Source organism: Lactuca saligna, chromosome 9 (genome assembly GCF_052625555.1).
Source record: "Lactuca saligna cultivar CGN05327 chromosome 9, ASM5262555v1, whole genome shotgun sequence".
Lineage (NCBI taxonomy): Eukaryota > Viridiplantae > Streptophyta > Magnoliopsida > Asterales > Asteraceae > Lactuca > Lactuca saligna.
The window spans coordinates 81,526,367-81,543,706 of NC_136425.1; positions in this window are offsets into that span (position 1 = coordinate 81,526,367).

A 17,340-nucleotide genomic window follows, 5' to 3' on the forward strand; every position below is an offset into this window, starting at 1 on the left:
CAGTGTACTCTCAGAAACCCCAAACCCTAATTTAAGAGCCACCACTATATAAGGAACATGTTGGTTCATACCCTAGCCTCCATAAGCTCATCCTTAACCTCAGAAACCCTAGAAAACCCGTATTCCCTCAATTATTGGGTGTGTTTGGCCTTGGAAAGCTCATTTTGGCAAGAGAAAAGCTAGAAGAAGAAATGAGAAGTTGTCAAAGAAGGGAAGGAACGATTGGAGCTTGTAGATATAAAGAGATATCATCCTTTGAAGCTTATTTGAGGTATAAAGCTTCTTGCTTGCCACTTATTTTGCTTAGATCTAATTGTTGTGAAGTTTTTAGCATCTTTCTTGTCCCAAAGTTCTCATCTTGATCCATGCTTTTTGTTGGCCGAGATTAGTTGTCCTTTCAGACCCTTGGAGAGGTCTTGAGTGAGAAAAATGAGGTCCGAAGGGCTGTAGTTGTTCCATGTGTGAGATATAAAGGTCTTAATGGATTAAGACCTTGGATTAAGAGCTTATGGACGTCCCAAGTGATACAGTTTGAGACTCTATGAATTCTAATCATATTTGGCCTAGGTATCTAAAGTTTGGGCTTAATAGCTTAAGCCATTAAGAAGTTATAATGACTTAAGGAGTAGTGCAGTTACACCCCGCGTAACACATGGTTACGCCCCGCGTAGCGGGCCAGAGCCCCGATTCCCAGTCGTGAATAAGAGTGTACGCCCCGCGTACCAAGGAGGGTACGCCCAGCATACTCCCCCTGAGTAGACTTTAATATTGGGCCTTTGAGTTTGGGCTGTTTGTGGGTAGTTGGTTTATGGGCCAAGTCTGGGAATTATGGATAGAGTTTTTTGGGCCTAATTATTGTTATGGACATTGGATCTAGGCCTATTTGGTAAGGTGGGCCCAATTTGGTAAATTGGGCCAATATTGGACTTTGTATAAGATTTGGACTTTGGTCTTGGCCCGATAAGTGGATGTATGCTTGGCCTAATGTTTATTTTGTTATGATGGTTAGTTCGGGATTTGCGGTGAGTTGGTGATTCAAGAATCTGCTTCTTCAGTTCAAAGTATCGACAATCGCGAGGTCAGTTATCCTCAATATATCGACAGGGTCTAATGCACCAAGGCCGGCCCTTTATCGGATTGAGATCCGGATATTTGTTGTTATGTTATTGCTTTGATATGTCTGCATCCTGGTAGTTAGGATGGTATATGTTAGAGACCTGGTTAAGGTCGGTTTCCTAATAGATAGGGTGATGCTATGCTAGTGATCGGTTAGGTCGGTATCCTGGTTAGGATGATGACATGTTATGTGAACCGTTTGATCGGCTTGTTGACTGTGGACTCTTATATGATTGTATGTTTATGTGCGCATGGTCGTTTGGACTGGAGTTGGGTTGAGGCGGGTCCTGCTTTGTGATGTAGGCCAAGATACCCAGGGTGTACCGGTTGTTCCGAAGGCCTAGCGAGCGGTCCGGATAGGCTGTAGGCCCCACGAGGGCGGACCAGACATGTCGAGGGTCGGAGAGTGGACCAGGCCGACTGAAGGCCCGATGTGGCCCGACCAGTCATACTGTAGACTTAGAGAGTGGACTAGGTGAGTTAAAGGCCCGGTGCGGGCGGACCAACGACACTGCAGACTCGAGGGACATGACCAGACTAGGAGGATGGACCCGTTGGACTGAAGGCCCGACACGGCGGACCAGTCCCACAGTAGACCCGAAGTGCATGGCTGTTCTAGGTTATGTTATGTTATGTATACTATGTTATGGGCCGGAAGGCATTATGATTTGGACCGGAAGGGCGTATATGTGGTTGGTATTTTGGGGGTATCTGACTAAGCTTTCGGGCTTACAGTTGTGGTTTAATGTTTTTCAGGTTCTTCAGGAGACCGTGGCAAGGCGAAGGCATGATCGTACCGCTCCTCGTGTTTATGTTTTATGTTATGGTTCTGGGAATACTTGTTGGATTAATGTCTAAGTCCATAACTATAATTGGTAAGACTTGACCCGACCCGACATGGTCCATTTGTGTTGCATACCATCATGCACTTGGATAGACTATAATGAGAGAAATATGACACTTATGGTTATAATATATTATAAGTTCTAGTATATTAATAATAAGAATAATAATATTATTTAATTAGTATTGATCAAGAATTAATCTAGGATTAATTAAGTGATCAAAAGAAGACTAATTAAATATATGGGTTGATTGTGTAAATCATCCATACTTATATAGTGGGCTAATGCTCCATGGATAATCAAGTTGGGCTAAAACCCATAGGATGGTCCATGGATGCTCCATGGTGTATTTGAACCCATGGATCCAAGGAAATGGAAAGCCATGACAATTAAGGATTTACCCTAATTGTAACACTATATAAAGATCTTATTCTTGACAAAATCGGCCACTAGAATCACACTAGAAAGTGAAGAAAAGGGCTAGCCGATTTCATGAAGTGTAGAACTCTCTCAAGCTATTCTAAGTGTTTTGGTGATTGTGATTCCATTTGAGGCTTCCACACTATTGGGGCTAGGCACTCAAGCTTCATGAAGACTTTCTACATCAAAGAGGTATGTATTCTATCTTGTTACACTCATTGTTTTGTATGCTAGATTAGGATAATACCTTGGATGTTCTTATTTGCATGTATAATAGAGAAAACATAGATCCAAGGTATTTAGGGTTGCATGTACACTTAGGAGTGTTAGAATGCTCAAAACCCAACAGTGGTATCAGAGCCTAGGCTTGTTTTCTTGTTATACCTGCAAAACTGCTTAAAAAATCGAAAGTGTTGCTGTTTGATCATCAGACTCGGCGAGTCCATCAAGGGACTCGGCGAGTCCATGCCTAAAAAATGATCAAAACGATCCAACTCGCCGAGTCGGTTCATGCACTCGACGAGTTGGACCCCCAAACAACATATTTTCGAGGTTTTTGGCTAGAAATGGACTAGGAACATTACCCTAAGTTGTTTTTGAACTTATAAACTTGTTTTTTGATGTGGTTATGTTCATGCTAATCCAATTTCAAAGATAATTGTCAATAGATTCATGTTTGGTATTAGTTTAAGGTTTAGACTAATTACATGAAAAAGTTTGATTTGAATTATCTTGTTCTTATGAGTTGCTTAGATTAATAGAAAAGTTGAGTGAAATAGTTGCTTTCAATCCATTTTAATCTAAGAGTTGAGTATAAAATGTGTTTGTGTAACTTGTCCTCAAGTTACATGAAGAGTCACATTAAAGACTCATAAAACTCATAAAAGTTGCTAATGGTTACAAAAATGAAGAGTCTTGTGTCATTGAATATTTTTTTTATGACTCCATAACTTGTCCTCAAGTTATGGAAGTTCAAGAGTCACTTCATTAAAGAGTAAAAGTGTAACCTTAATTAATTCCATAAGTTATAAAAATAAAGAAAAGTTAATTCTTTTATTAGTTTAAAGTCTTCCATAAGTTATGGAACTTGAAGAGTTTTTTTGGATTAAAACTACTTTAAACACATAAGTTATGGAATTAATTAGTTTTGAATAGTTTCAAAATTTGCCCTCAAGTTTTGGAATTATGGAAAAGTTTCACATACTTTAATAAACTTTAATTCCAACACTTAGAATTTTAAAAGTTAAAATTCAACACTTATACTATTTATAACATTAATGGTTAATTATATATATATATATATGTATAAGAACAAGTCGTTTTACCGTTAGTAGGCCTCATTCACGAAGCCGGTCTATAAGGTGGGTATAAGGTTGTTGCCTATAAAATGGCGACTTAATGGGTGTACACTCTCACCCACCGCTTGCTTGATCGGTGGAGGGTCGTTAGCCGAACGGGTAGGACACTGACTTTAAATTCTCATTAAAAGTATAATGATTATTATAAAGTAACTAAATATTTTTTTATTTAATTCCCAATCTTAGTTACTTTAGGAAAAATGTGAATTTGGTGCTAGCCCATGGAATTCACACTTTGTACCTTACCAAGTCGTTGGTGGAGCGTGTGTGGTTAACCGGCACACTAACTTGGACTAGTAAGGATCACGAAGGGTGACTTAATGTTTCTCATAGATCAATGGAGTGTGTGTGGTTAACTGGCACATTGATTAGGTGATAATATTAAGGGTACCAAGTGAATTGGTATGGTTATTCACACCTTGTTTTGTAATCCTCGGCATCCCAGTCACAAAATTTGAGAGGGCACACTCGAGATTGAAACATGCCATTGAAAAGTTCAATGAATCTCAAAAGATCTAGGAATTTCAAATCCGATTAAAACCTAATAAATTATTTCGTTTTTCATGGTGGAAATTGGTGAATCGTCATTCGCCTACCTTCAAATATTTTATAGCTTGGATTACGGCATCCATCTTCAAAATTATAAAATATTGTGTTGGGTCCTAGCCTTAATATTTCTTATTAGGTGTTATATTAAGGATTTTGAATCAACTAACTTGATTTTCTCCCATTATAGATGTCTGGTTCAGACAACTATGATCTTCCAAATCTCTTGAAGATGGTGTCCCTCAACACCATGCTTCACTTCCTCCACCTCCTCCAGTTATTCTCCCTCACCCACAAGTTCTTGAAAAGTTTAAAGTCACTTAATCCCTATTGGCAAGCATAGTCTATGTGTACTCACATCTTGGAGATAAAGTCACATATTGAAAAGCTGGGAGAGTTGGGTGTCAAAGTCTCGTGAAAGTTGGATGTTCAATCACTTTCTTAGTAGCATAGTGAGTCTCTTTGGGACTACTATGAGATAGAATATGACATGACCCTTAATGATGTTATCTATTTGCTTGGTGTTATGGAATCAACAATGATTTAGAACACCAGTAAAGAAAATTTGATTAAAAGAACAACTTCCCAAACCTTAAATGGACATTGGCAATGGTAGCATTGGATATCTAGAAAAAGATTTCTCTTCCCAATGGAAAGGGATCGGCCATAGTCAACTCGGTTGACCAAATGGTAAAGAGAAAGGCTAAGTCTGAGATAGTCTCATGTGCCATTACCAAAGGGTCTATATGTTTTCTTGCCAAAGGGAGGGACATTGATTACTAAGCTGCCCTATTCACCTGAAAAGTCATAAGGTTGATCAAGTCAAAAAGTTTGACTCTACTCCAGTTAAAGTCCACTGACTAACTCTATTAAGTTCCTATTTGGAGATTCTTATTACATAATGTGAATGGGTCACATGTTGATGTTTTTTAAGAATCAAAGAAAAGATAGGAAGCTTAAAGTAAGTATATGTTGATTCTGATTGCGAAGATGGGTTTCAATCACATGGTTCGGTGATCAGAATTTTGAGCTGTTGCTTGAGAGTTATGATATATAACTTAGGAATAGATAACAACAAGGTTTTCATGTGGATTGTAAGGATAAGTTTTTCCGCAAAGTTTTAAAATAAAAGAAAAAAAGGGGTTTTAATTTTATTTATTTTAAAAATATCCTTACAATGGCATCTGTGAAAAATTGTTGCTTATATGTTTCCAGTAATAGCAATATTGGAAAGTGGATTTGATTCCTTCATTTATGGTAGTGTCTGAATTTACCAAATGAAGAAAGTTTTTCATCACCCAAGTTTCAATTGGACAGAAACTTGGAATCATACAAGTTGTACTGTATGATGAATGAGAATTTTCATCTTTGAAAATTAAGACTAATTCTTTGATCACATGTATATGTGAGTCAATTGAAGGACTAAGGAATTAGGTACACTGGGTGTGCGCTGGTCAAGGTCCACCACAAAGATTGATTTGTCATGATTTACTAAAGATTAGTAAATATGATTATACTTATAAGGTTAAGTATAATTCAGTAACATTGGAATGGATACAATGTATGACAAAACAAATGAGAAGAATCAAATTAGGCAGAAAGATAAAAGTTTCTCAAATCTGAAAAGATGGGAGAGTACTTTAGTATCATATTTCATGATCATCCTAATGATTATGAAAACATATCACAAATTCATACTCTAAGGACTTCTTAGTGCATTGTTATGGCTAAGAAGAGAGGTCATGAATTGTTGGATTGGTTAAAATCAAGAAGATGAGTCATACGTCGTTCCAAAACAATTCTTAGAGTCTTACTCCAAGATTGTAACCTTGAGTGACATAAAGTAAGGTTTAAAACACTTATCAAATGTAGTGTGAAATGTTTTCTACTCTTGTACATTTGACATTGGTAAGTTGTGATGTCTTGGATGAGACAAAGACCAACTAAGACCAATTGTGTGAAGTGTTAGTCTTGATAAGAATCCGCACTATCCCTTGAATATTTGTTTTGTCAAGGAATGGTTCTTGACTAGGGAAACTTATATGTCAAGAGGACAGTGGGAGCCTTAAAGATCCTGAAAGAGTTTCAAGATTTAATCAAGAGTAAAACCTGTAATTTATCACTAGCACACAACTTGAGGTTTATAACCTATCGTGTTGACATATTCTGTGCTCATTCCAGTTAAAGTTGGCTTTGCATATGAGTTCTTAGAGTTCTCAATTGGTTGCACAACAACTTGGAAGCAATGGCAGGCCCTTGAGCTGCCAGGTGGCAAGAAATTAAGATTGAGTTCAATCCATATGGTTTTGGATTTGTCATTATCTTTGTCTTGTGATTATGGTTTTGACAAATTCATATGGGTAGGAACTCATACACCATATAAATCTAAGTGTCATAAGGTTTCTCTCCGATTCATGAAAATGATGGTGAGGAAACACTTTCACTAAGTAGATTTTAGCTAAATATCAATTGTGATGTTTGCATTCTCAAAGTCGTTAGTGGAGCGTGTGTGGTTTACCGGCACACTAACCTGGACTTGTGAGAAGTGGCAAAAAGGTCTAAGCATTATGATTACGGCATCCCTCTTCATAATTGTTTAGACACACAAGTGTGCTATCTAAGGGAAGGTGTATGTTTTTGATAAAGTCTTATCAAAACAATCTAGTATCAGAAATCTGAACTTTGGTTAGAAAGTCAATAAAGTATTGATTTCTAGAAGTAGAGCTTTTCTGAGTACATGTCAAAGCTAGTGGGAGCATAAGTGTTATGCTAATAATCATCATGTTTAGTGGGAGCATGATAATTATGATAAAGATTGCAAGTTAGCAATGTTAATTATAGAAAACAAAAGGTTTCAATTGGGAAAAGTTGTTTTGCTATAATTAAGGGAGAGGAAATTATACTTCATCTCAAATCTATAAGCTTAGATCGTGAGGTTTTAATCATTTAGTCAAGGAAATATATATGAATTTCATGTTGGAATCGCTCAACATAAGGAAATTATGTATATGGGTCCATTATTTGCGTTCTAAAATTCGATTATGATTACGGCATCCCTTTTCATAATCTGAATTATGAGAACTTGGCAAATAGAAATGGAAATGTTATAGCAAAAGACTGGTTTAGTCTTTATGTGAGACATCATGAATCGTGTCCCATATGCTTCGGATATAGGATCGATTACATGTGCTACAGTTATCCGTTCTAAAAGTTTCCAAATGTCTGGGGCATTAAGAAGGGAAAAGGTTTAGAACAGGATATGACTAAAAGGATTAAACAATTGTCGAGGACAATCTAAGGTTTACCAAAGATTGGTTGCTCAAGGACAGTTAGAAGTATAGTGATAATTCTGGAAGGACCATATTGACATAATCTGGAAGGAGGCAACTCTTGTTCAGAAGTGATAGTCAAAATGGAATTTGGAAATGTTTCAAAGTTAGAATTTTCAATCTGTTTAGGATTAGGAAACTTAATGCAAGAAGGTTGTTTCCAAGCAGCTGATCTCCTTTGGAATACTCTGTAGTGATTGTTGTCAAGTCTTTCTGACTTTGTGCATAATCATTACAAGAGTAACAATGCATATAAGTTTAGAATCTAACAGATTTCAGTAAATGGCATGAATTTGGAATTCTTGCATTTGCAGTAAGGATTTGGGAGTGTGAAAAGAGAATCATTGAAGTTATGTTCAATTGATCTAGTTCACAAAGTAAAGATCATAGACAAACATAGTATGCATACTTGGTGTATGGCATGACTAGTGTTTAGAAAAATATAGTGTACATGCTTGGAGCATGGGACAACTATTGTTTTAAATTCAAGAATAAAGTTGATAGCTGAAACAGTATACAATGAATAATGTGTAATCATATGGTGATAAATAAAATGTGTTTTATTTATGTTCATAGTTTTTGATACCATATTGGATTCAATTATTATTGTGTTTCATTTTGCATGTTTTGACTTCCCGAATAAACTAGGTTATTCTTCCGGAATGACTAAGTTATTCAAACCATCCACAGTCGGTCATATGTTGGAAGTAGATACGAATTAAGGTTGTCATGGGTTGGCTTGTAGAGGTCTAAGGTGTTGGACAAAGGGCTACAACACTCATGAGTGCTCATAAGTTTTGAGTATTGGATTCAACCCGCGCTCATTGGAATCACTTCATGGATTTATCACGAGTGATCATGAGACGATAATATTTTATATTCTTCAAACCTAGAGATATGAGTTGTTACTATGAGTTGATAGTACATTGTTGCACGAAAACGCATTTGGTAACTCGGTGCTATAAAACGTGCCATTGTGTATGATTCAACAAGTAGTAGAACAAGCCATATGAGTCAAAGTTTATCCATTCCTTTTACCTTCGGGATAAAAGCGATATCTGTGGGCCCCTCGATGATTTGATGATGACAAATGGAAGTGCTCGGCCAGGCCATGACTGATTTGATTTGTTTAATTAGTTAGTCGTCATAAATCGGAAATCGGGAAACAACAAATGGACAGAGAGAATGATTATAATCCATGTCTCAGTCCATATGATATCTAGAACAGAGGAATATATGATCCCTTATCTAATGGACAAGTCATTGACAAGGTCAAAGTTCATCTACAAGATCAGAGTTCGACATAAGCTTTTGAGAGCTACGATTGCCAGTTGGTTCCTGAAGTCATACACAATAATAGTTTTAGACTTATCCAAGTGGGAGACTGTTGGATTAATGTCTAAGTCCATAACTATAATTGGTAAGACTTGACCCGACCCGGCATGGTCCATTTGGGTTGCATACCATCATGCACTTGGATAGACTATAATGAGAGAAATAACAAACTTATGGTTATTAATATATTATAAGTTCTAATATATTAATAATAAGAATAATAAGATTATTTAATTAGTATTGATCAAGAATTAATCTAGGATTAATTAAGTGATCAAAAGAAGACTAATTAAATATATGGGTTGATTGAGTAAATCATCCATACTTATATAGTGAGCTAATGCTCCATGGATAATCAAGTTGGGCTAAAACCCATAGGATGGTCCATGGATGCTCCATGGTGTATTTGAACCCATGGATCCAAGGAAATGGAAAGCCATGACAATTAAGGATTTACCCTAATTGTAACACTATATAAAGATCTTATTCTTGACAAAATCGGCCACTAGAATCACACTAGAAAGTGTAGAAATGGGCTAGCCGATTTCATGAAGTGTAGAACTCTCTCAAGCTATTCTAAGTGTTTTGGTGATTGTGATTCCATTTGAGGCTTCCACACTATTGGGGCTAGGCACTCAAGCTTCATGAAGACTTTCTACATCAAAGAGGTATGTATTCTATCTTGTTACACTCATTGTTTTGTATGCTAGATTAGGATAATACCTTGGATGTTCTTATTTGCATGTATAATAGAGAAAACATAGATCCAAGGTATTTAGGGTTGCATGTACACTTAGGAGTGTTAGAATGTTCAAAACCCAACAATACTTTGATAATAAATGTATTGAAAACCTTTTTGTAATAACATTATTAAAATGGGTTGGTTTTGAAAAGTTTAAATTTTGTTGAAATTTTTGGTCGTTATACTATAAGGGAGTGTATATTCGTGGAAGTGAAAGCAGCAGTGCAGAGTTATGATCGAAGTGGTCCAATTATGGTCATTGAGCAGCGTGATTGCGGCGGTGGTATGGGATCACATCCGGGTGGGATGGTTGCTGAGACTCGGCAGGAGTGCATGGATAGAATCTCGGATTTCCAGATAGATTTTGTTTTATGTGGTGAAAATTTATCCGGAAGGATGTTTGGAAGTGTCATCAGTGTATCAGGTTTTTCCTAACCAAGGACACTAGAGCCAGTTCAGTGTGGTTATGAGATTGCGGTGGAGAACTCGTGGGAATTGCTCTGAGGCTGAAGCATGTGTCATCCTGTCAGCAAGAAAGGTAAAGTTGGGTTTCGGATCTCGATGGTCGAGTCTTGAGGACCCTGGTCCGGTGAATGCCAGGCGGTGCATTGCAGGGGTAGTTTCGGAGTAGAGTTGTCGCAGGCTTGGAGGACGAAGCCTAATTTAAGTAGGGGAGAATTGTAACTCCCCGTTCTGAAAATGTTTAATTATGAGTCCCTGAAATTTAAGAGGAAGGGTAATTCTGGTCCTTTTTCGGGAATGGGTTTCATCCGAGAAGGTTTCGGGCTGGCGTATGTTGTTAGAAGCATTGGGCTTCTCGTCACCCTCGTATGAATGTAAAGTTATTTGGGAGTGGGTTTAGAGTAGAGGAGTTGCGGTGTTTTAAATATGATTATTATTTATAGATCTTTGTGTAACGAGTGGAAAAGGTCCCATGCATGCATGGCATGCATGCTTAAAGTTGGCTGGGTATGCCCAACGTAAGCTGGATGTACGCCCAGCGTAAGGGAGAGAAAGGTGCAGGGTGGCCGTGTGAGTACACCCAGCGTACTAGAGGTACGCCCAACGTACTCTCAGAAACCCTAAACCCTAATTTAAGAGCTACCACTATATAAAGAACATGTTGGTTCATACCCTAGCCTCCATAAGCTCATCCTTAACCTCAGAAACCCTAGAAAACCTGTATTCCCTCCATTATTGGGTGTGTTTGGCCATGGAAAGCTCATTTTGGCAAGAGAAAAGCTAGAAGAAGAATGGAGAAGTTTTCAAAGAAGGGAAGGAACGATTGGAGCTTGTAGATCTGAAGAGATATCATCCTTTGAAGCTTATTTGAGGTATAAAGCTTCTTGCTTGCCACTTATTTTTCTTACATCTAAGTGTTGTGAAGTTTTTAGCATCTTTCTTGTCCCAAAGTTCTCATCTTGATCCATGCTTTGTGTTGGCTGAGATTAGCTGTCCTTTCAGACCCTTGGAGAGGTCTTGAGTGAGAAAAATGAGGTCCGAAGGGCTGTAGTTGTTCTATGTGTGAGATATAAAGGTCTTAATGGATTAAGACCTTGGATTAACAGCTTATGGACATCCCAAGTGATAAAGTTTGAGTCTTTATGAATTCTAATCATATTTGGCCTAGGTATTTGAAGTTTGGGCTTAATAGCTTAAGCCATTAAGAAGTTATAATGACTTAATGAGTAGTGCAGTTACGCCCCGCGTAACACATGGTTACGCCCCGCGTAGCGGGCCAGAACCCCGATCCCCAGTCGCAAATAAGAGTGTACGCCCTGCGTACCAAGGAGGGTACACCCAGCGTACTCCCCCTGAGTACACTTTAATATTGGGCCTTTGAGTTTGGGTTGTTTGTCGGTAGTTGGTTTATGGGCCAAGTCTGGGAATTATGGATAGAGTGTTTTGGGCCCAATTATTGTTATGGACATTGGATCTAGGCCCATTTGGTAAGGTGGGCCCAATTTGGTAAATTGGGCCAATATTGGACTTTGTATAAGATTTGGACTTTGGTCTTGGCCCGATAAGTGGATGTATGCTTGGCCTAATGTTTATTTTGTTATGATGGTTAGTTCGGGATTTGCGGTGAGTTGGTGATTCAAGAATCTGCTTCTTCAGTTCAAAGTATCGACAATCGCGAGGTCAGTTATCCTCAATATATCGACAGGGTCTAATGCACCAAGGCCGGCCCTTTATCGGATTGAGATCCGGATATTTGTTGTTATGTTATTGCTTTGATATGTCTGCATCCTGGTAGTTAGGATGGTATATGTTAGAGACCTGGTTAAGGTCGGTTTCCTAATAGATAGGGTGATGCTATGCTAGTGACCGGTTAGGTCGGTATCCTGGTTAGGATGATGACATGTTATGTGAACCGTTTGATCGGCTTGTTGACTGTGGACTCTTATATGATTGTATGTTTATGTGCACATGGTCGTTTGGACTGGAGTTGGGTTGAGGCGGGTCCTGCTTTGTGATGTAGGCCAAGATACCCAGGGTGTACCGGTTGTTCCGAAGGCCTAGCGAGCGGTCCGGATAGGCTGTAAGCCCCACGAGGGCGGACCAGACATGTCGAGGGTCGGAGAGTGGACCAGGCCGACTGAAGGCCCGATGTGGCCCGACCAGTCATACTGTAGACTTAGAGAGTGGACCAGGTGAGTTGAAGGCCCGGTGCGGGTGGACCAACCACACAACAGACTCGAGGGACATGACTAGACTCGGAGGATGGACCCAGTGGCCTGAAGGCCCGACACGGCGGACCAATCACACAGTAGACCCGAAGTGCATGGCTGTTCTATGTTCTGTTATGTTATGTATACTATGTTATGGACCGGAAGGTCGTATCCTGGAAGGGCGTATATGTGGTTGGTATTTTGGGGGTATCTCACTAAGCTTTCGGGCTTACAGTTGTGGTTTAATGTTTTTCAGGTTCTTCAGGAGACCGTGGCAAGGCGAAGGCGTGATCGTACCGCTCCTCATGTTTATGTTTTATGTTATGGTTCTGGGAATACTCTGATAATAAATGTATTGAAAACCTTTTTGTAATAACATTATTAAAATGGGTTGGTTTTGAAAAGTTTAAATTTTGTTGAAATTTTTGGTCGTTACACTTATATTGAGTTATGTGATATTATGCATTTTGTCTTTGTGATATATGCTATATTAGTTTGTGCTTTACTTATTTAGGACCAGAGGGTCCAAACCGAGTTGTGAGACCAGAGGGTCTTTGCTGAGACACAAGACTGTAGGGTCCAACCTGAGTTGTGAGACCACAGGGTCTTCACTGAGATACATAACCGGAGGGTCCACACCGAGCCATGAGACCGGAGGGTCCTCACCGAGACGCATGGCCGGAGGGTGCATGCTGAGCTATAGCCATGAGAGGCTTATTATTTGTGTATGAGGTATGTTGGGGAACTCACTAAGCATCATGATTACCGTGTTGTGTCTTATGTGTTTCAGGTAGTTCTCAGGATCGCAGGAAGGTGCAGAATTGATTGTACACAACTGCTCGAGACTATGTTTGTGGATTTCGGGATACAATCAGTTATTTTGTTGATTTGTGTTTGAAATTTGAGACAATTATGGTTTTTGAGAAATGTAACATTGAGTTTTTATGTGTTTTAAAAATAAAATTTTGGTTAAAAATTTAGAGTGTTACAAGTTGGTATCAGAGCCTAGGTTTGAGGGATGGGGATGTACTCTGAGGTATGTCTGAACTGAAACTGAGGATTTGAGAAAATTTTTCTAAAAAGAAATGATTTTATAAAATGAGTAAGAGTTTAAAGAGAAAACGAGATGGAACAGTGCGTACAATCTGCCAGATCCCGATGGTGATTTCTTAAAATACCATTACTGTTTTATATTATGAGATACTTAAGAGACATTAAAGCTGCATGCTAGAGGATAGGCTAGGTATTTCAGAAATTAGGGCTAGAGTAGCCTGATTCATGATGCTTTAGCCTAGGGTATGCTATTGATTGATCTTATCTGCTATTTGCTCTATGTGTGTATTGAGTTGGGAGAAACATAGTTGGAATCTTTTAGAGAGAATTTTGAGTAATCTAGGATATATACCAAGATGAGTATTGAGGAACCTATCGAGAGAGTAGTTGATATTCGTGAGGGATATTGTACTGTGAATTAGAATCCTAGGAGGAGGACTTGGGACAACTACAGGTTGGTGTGGAAGGTAGTATTGGTCCCATACTACTGAGAGCACCAGATCTTTATGTGACCCAAGTAAGAATCTTAGGATGCTTAGGAGGATGTACGGATGATTAACGGAGTATATGTGTTGAGTTAGTCTCTAATGATTTTGTGTTTGTGTTTCAGAGATACTATGGTGATTACCCGTAACAACCCCGGAGGAAGTGATACCAGTGACGACGAGATCTGCAAGATCATTCAAGAGGATGTGGCTGCAGCTACCATAGCAGCCATACTAGAGATGTTTGGGTCTATTAAGACCACATTGATTGAGACATTCGATGAGCGATATGCTTCTATTACGGAGGTTGCTGCTATTGCAGCCAATGTTGTAGAAATCGGCCTTGGCGCCAGATTAATTGCTTGGCGGCCTCGAACCGATTACGATTAGGATGCTTGGCGGAAATTGGCCAGAATCTGTCAAACTCGGGCTTGGCGGTCCATGGCGGTCCTCAGCGGTCGTAGGAGGGAAATATATAAAAAATTAAAAAAAATTAATTTTCAAATTGTACACCAAAATTTTAAATTTAAAAATTTTTAAGCTTTCAAATTTTAAAATATTATACTAAAATTTTTAAAATTTCAAAATTTTAAAATTTAAAATTTCCAAATACTTAATTTTTTGGAAATATTAACGTTTTTAAATAATTTTATTAATAATTTAAGGTCCCCAATTAATCGTCGTCGAGTCTGATTAATCGCTTATCGTCAAGCGACCGCCGAGCTACCGACAAACGATTTTTACATCCTTGGCTGCAGCGAGGCTACAGGGAGGTGCCTCGTTGTTGTTCTGTGAGTTCAACAACACAAAGCCACCATAGTTTGATGGGATACAAGATCCGATCGCTGCCATGAGATGGATCCCCGACATTGAGTGCTGTTTCTATACGTGTTCATGTGCAGAGCATCTGAGAGTCTGGTTTGTGCTGAAACAGCTTCGCTTGGGAGCGAAGGACTGGTGGAAGTTTGTGACGACTGATTTTACCCCTGTAGATCATGTTGCAGTGACTTGGGAGAGGTTCACAAAGTTATTCAGAGATGGGTATGTTCCCCAGGTGGAGAGGGAACATTTGGCACATGAGTTTCTGTCTCTCAAGCAGAAAACAGAGTCAGTGACAGAGATTACGAGGATGTTTCATGAGAGGGTGTTGTTCTGCCGTGAGCACGTGTCTATTAAGCAGGCGCATGTAAGTCGGTATTTGAGCATCTTGAGGAGAGATACTTGGGAGTTCGTGGCGAACTCATTTTATCAAACATTAGGTGAGTTGCAGAGCAATGCCAGGAGGAGAGATATTGAGTTGGAGATTCAGATCAGGGAGGAGGGAGAGAAGCAGGGGAGAGATAGGAGACGGGTATAGTCACAGCCGGCAACAAAGCGGGCTAAGCCCGCTGATTCAAGAGCTGGAAACCAAAAGGGCATCACTTGTAGAAAGTGCAACAAGAGCCATGATGGGTCTTGCCGAGAGGGGATTTTCTACGAATGTGGCCAGGAGGGGCATATGGCGAGGGACTGCCGCAAGGGATTTTCCGTTTGCTTTAACTACAACCAGACGAGCCATCGGAAGGCCAAGTGTCCCCAGCTCATTCAGGGATTAGCCCAGACTGCTGCTCATACTGCTTTACGTGTTACTGATGGCTGGACAGGGAAGGTCGAGCCTCCGAGAGCTCATGGGAGAGCATTCCAGTTGACCGCAGTGGAGGTCCACACAACGCCTGATGTTGTTGCTGGTATGTATCTCCTTATTTATGTTATTTGGAGATTTGTATATACTCAGAATAATATAGTGAGAAAACTCACCTCACACAGAATACGGATAAAACTCACACCCGAACTGTCAGAACTAGACTCCGCCTATTAATCTCACCAAATAACCTTAATTAGCAATTAAGTAATTATCCAAACTCAGCTAATCCCAAGACAAGTGTATTCCATAATTTGAAAAAAAGATAATTTCCCCTTCCAAGAAAAAATCCCTCACAAATTGACCAAAAGTCACACTTGATCAAAAAGTCAAACGTCAACACAGTTAACCTTACATGCGGTGTACCAAGGCTCTATGCTTGGTTCATAGCATAAAGCCTGAAAATGAGCTCCAAGCTGGCTACACTAGGTGTAGTTAGATTTATGTTTTTCGTACTCATCCTAAACTTAAATCTTAACTTTTAAGCTCTTAATCACTAAGACACTTGACCCCAACTTCATATATTACCTTAAAAGTCATTCTAATCATAAAGTCTCTAACTTTATAAATTTCCATACCTAAGGAGAGCTCAATCCCAAAACCCTAACTTCTAACATTACCAAAACTCCATAACTCATGCATGGATTAAAGGAAAGGACGAAGCTTTGTTAGGTCACATTTTGTGGGTTTGGGCTAGGCATCAATCTATATTGGTCTTGATAGGTATGGTCATGTAATGGGTGTACCGTTATGTTTGCGGCTGTGAGGGTGTTTAGGGCCTTCAACATATGTACGACCGTGATCACATTTGCGGTTGGTTGGTCCCTATAAATTGTGTCAGATGTTTCAGATGAACAACACTCATATGTGTGTGTATCCAAGTATACCTAGCGTTTTTGGCCCTAATAGAAGTGTGCATTGTTGGATCATTCTTTGCTTCTACTCCTTCTTTTTCTCATTGATTACTACTTGATTGAGTGTTTGATCACTAGTTGGATCCTGTTTTGTGGACTTACAATTGATATTAGAGCCATCTAGTGTCAAACTTCTTCAAGTGGTGTTCATAGCTGGAGTAATCTTCATTTACGTGACTGTTTAGCTTGTTTGTTTGGTTTCTACATTAGATCATGAAGTTGAACGTCAAAGGAATTGAAATCAGCTCAAAATCACCTGTTTTCATGGTAATCTGGGTGTTTACGGTTTCACCAGTTGAATCGTTTACGGTTGTGAACTTTATGTACGACTGTGAACTACTCATCTACATTGACTGTTGACTTCTCATTTGATCGTGAACCATTCATTAGCAGTACCATTCATTGACCACTAACCTTTGGACCGTGAATCACTTGTTGACCATGAACTGTTCATTGACTGTTCATTGACCGTGAACCATGAATTGACCGTGAACCGTGAACTGACTGTGAATCATTTCTTGTGTACGCCCATGAACTCTCTCCAACTGTGAACCTCTCTTGGTTATAGAACCCGTTTTTGCTTCCGGTCATATTTTCAAATCAATTAAGAAAACTCAGAAAATTTAAAAAAATGGAATGACAAAACTTAACAATTCATCAGGAATTAGACACAATTATGGGAACCACTACCAGAATCCCACAACTTCTGTCAGTAGAAGGTTTCCCAAAATGGAAATACCGACTTGAAAAGTACATCAAGATGAAGGACTTCAAGATTTGGCGCAGTATTTTGAAAGGTCCTGTCAGAATCACTACCACTCTGGAGAACGACACCACTCTTGAC